The sequence below is a fragment of the Chrysochloris asiatica genome, unplaced genomic scaffold (genome assembly GCF_000296735.1).
Source record: "Chrysochloris asiatica unplaced genomic scaffold, ChrAsi1.0 scaffold00046, whole genome shotgun sequence".
Lineage (NCBI taxonomy): Eukaryota > Metazoa > Chordata > Mammalia > Afrosoricida > Chrysochloridae > Chrysochloris > Chrysochloris asiatica.
In genome coordinates, this window is record NW_006408564.1 from 18,340,401 (window position 1) to 18,343,879 (window position 3,479).

The following is a 3,479-nucleotide window of genomic DNA, read 5'->3' on the forward strand; positions in this document are numbered from 1 at the left end:
TAGCAGGCCATAAAAAAACTACCGGATTTGTTCTGTGGACTGCAGTTTGCCAACAATGCTGTTGTTGGTAGTGGTGTTAGGAATTGTAGATTTACAACTCTTTAGCATTCCCCCATGTGATAAAGTGATTGGCCCTATAGGATTTCTACGCTGTAATTTTTATGGAAGGAGTTTTCTAGGCCTTTCTCCTGAGGAGTCACTGGTGGTGGTGAGCCGTGGGGTGGGTTCCGACTCATAGTGACACTGAATCTGAGGTTGTAAATCGGATGGGAGCATAACACCACATCTTTCTTCCGTGGAACTGCTGGTAGTTTTGAACTCCTGACCTTGAGGTTAACAGCCTAATCTGCAACCAGAGCTTTTGCAAGAATTTAGCTCTTAATCCTGCCGTAGAGATTATAATAAAGAGAAAGTTTCTCCCTTTCTGTTTTATACACATGTACACTATGCAAGTATGTGTGTATGTACGGAGACATCATTACACACAAACTGTGATGAACTGATACACCAGAGAGTTTCAACAAGTGCGTGGAAAAACTTCATTGACATCTAATTCCATTTTTTCATGAACTTTCTGAAGTCTCCTCATATTTCTCCAAGAGAAAATACCCTATTTTACATATTTCAACTTCTATTGGATGTATAAGGAATTCTGAAGGTGCTACAGGTAAGTGCTTGTTTGCTAATTGAAAAACCAGTGATTCAAACCAACCAACCACTCTGGGGGATGAAGATGTAGCAATCTGCTTCCCTAAAGATCACAGCCTTGAAAACCCTACAGTTCTATTCTATCCTATAGGGTTACATGAGTTTGAATCCGTTTAATGGCAATTGGTTTGGTTTTGGTTTCTTAAACCTTGTGGATTTCCAGCACAATTCATACCCTCCCAAACACACACACACACACACACACACACACACACACACCATCTTGTTTTCCCTTTTCTTGGCACATCAGTTGACTGAGACAGAATGTTTTTCCTCCCCAAGCAAAATAATCGGTGGGAACCCAATGCTTAGCCAAATTACAATCTACTGAAGGAAACCAGATCCGCATTACCCAAATTACCATCCTTGTCATCAATCAACACACAATTGTCAGGGTAACTAGGGAAGGATGCCTTTCATGGCACAGGCTTGGCTGACCAAGCAAGCCTTAATGCAGCACGGCCAAAGCATCTCACCAGGAGAGGAAGTGTTGTCCAGAAACAAACCACTCTGAATAATTATAAGGACCTCACAAAGCTACGCCTGATCTGGGCTTTCCATGTTGGCCACTTCTGAAAGAAGGACTCCTTGAGCCTCCAGGAGACTTGTTCTGAAAGCCCACCTTTTAATGTTCCAGTTGAATCTACATTTATCAGCAAAGCTGAAATGTTAAAGGGATTACAAGGAGCTTAGAATCTGCCGGCAGTTCATTGATCTGGTCTTGCAAGCCTCATCTCCACATGCCCTTTAGAAGCAGCCTGGTACTTAGGTTTCCTTTGATTTTAGCACCATTGCCATCCAGGTGAGAAGGGATGTTTCATCTGGCTCAGATTCTCAGAGATTCCTACAGTTGTTTTTTTCCAAAACTAAGAGATGTGACTTGCATAGTCACCTAGATTGTTTGATAGCACAGGGACGGCAAACTTTTTCTATGAAACAGCAGCTAGTAAATATTTTTTTAAGCTTTGTGGGCCAGTCACTGAAGCAATGACTCAATTCTACATTGTAATACACAAGCAGGTGTAGACGAAAATAAAAACAAAAACAAAAAACACCAACTTTAATTTTGGGCATTGAAATGTGAACTTCATATAATTTTTATATGTTATGAAACAGGATTCTTTTTGCCCCCCAACCATTTAAAAATGCAAAAACAGTGCTTAACTCACAGCTCATAAAAAACTAAGTGATGAGCTGGATTTGGTCAGCAGGCCACAGTTGTTAATCCCTAGGTGAATCACTTGTTATTTCAAGTGTGCCCTTGTGACAGCAACAAAAGTGAAAATGTCACCTTGAGACTTGCTAGTAATGCAGAATCTCAGGTTCCACCCTGGTCTTTCATATGCCAATAGAGTGTCAGATGTCCTGATGTAGTACACAAATTCTAAAAGGCAGACAGGGTTGGATTATTATGGATTGTGAGGCCATAGGAAGAAAGGCATGGCGACCTTCTGAAACTCAGACATTGAAAACCTTATGGAGCACAGTTCTACTCTGACACATGTGGAATTATCATGAGTAGGAATCAACTGTATAGCAAATGGAATGACATGAAGGAAAAAAAAAAAACATACACACACAAGAAAAGAATCTACAAAAATGTATCTAAAGAGCAAGAGCTGATAGTATTCTGATGTTGTTTTGGTATTATTAATAGTATTAATATTAGCCCTGGCAGCATAGTGAGTTACACATTGGGCTGTTAACTACAAGGTTATCAGTTTGAATCTACCAGTTGCTCCATGGGGGAAAGATGAAGCTTTCTGCTTCTGTAAGGTTTCAAAGCCTCAGAAACCGTATACAGGGTTGCTATGATTAGGAACTGACTTGACAGCACACCACCACTAGTATAACTATCATTAAGTCTTCAGTGCCTGGGCATTTTGAGGGCAAATCTTTCTCTATCATCAGCTCAAACTTGTAAGCAGACAAACAGGCCTAACTATCTAGCCCCCACTCAGAAACCTGTCCTACGTTGGAGCACACTAAGTATACAATTGTGAATGCTTCTGTTCTGGGAATAGTATGTGAAGATGTTTTTTCTTCCTGTTAATGAAAACTCCCTGTACAGCCACGGAAGGCTTGCCTGTAGCCAAGCTGCCTTAAGGTGATGTCGTGCTGGGCATCTGTTGGGACCAGAGGTAGCCACTTCTACTTGTCAGATGCTCTAAAGTGGTAGTAGGGGAGAACTTTGGATCCACCTGGGGATCCCTCTGTTCTCTCCTTATATGCTTTTTAGAAATGGTAGACATCTCCGCATTTGCCAGCTAAACATGTGGGTGACAATACAATGGGAAGAGAGTATGATCACTCAGAAAAATCCCCTTAAAATAGAACCTTCAGAACCTTTTCTCACACAGGTTGTGTGAATGAGGGCAGGGAATCTCCTCATTTTGCTCATTGCAGTATCCGTAGTACCAGTTAAACGCTTGGCATACAGTAAACACTCATATATTTGTCCAGAGAAAAGATTCCAGTTTTGAGTCTGAGCCTTAAAGTGAGGAGAGTTATGTGTTATACTCATAATTTTAGGAGGCTTTTTTTTTTAATTGGGGTGGGGGGGAGGTATGTTTTGTTTTTTACTGTAGTAAAATACGTATAACAAAAATGTTGCCATCTTAACTGTCCTTAAACATACAGTTCAGTGATAATAGCTATAGCCACCAAGCTGTGAAACCATCACCATTCTGCTTCCAAAAGATTTTCCATCGACCCAACCAGAAACTCCAAACCCCTGATGTAACAGGGCTTGGGGGTCTCAATCTGGCACT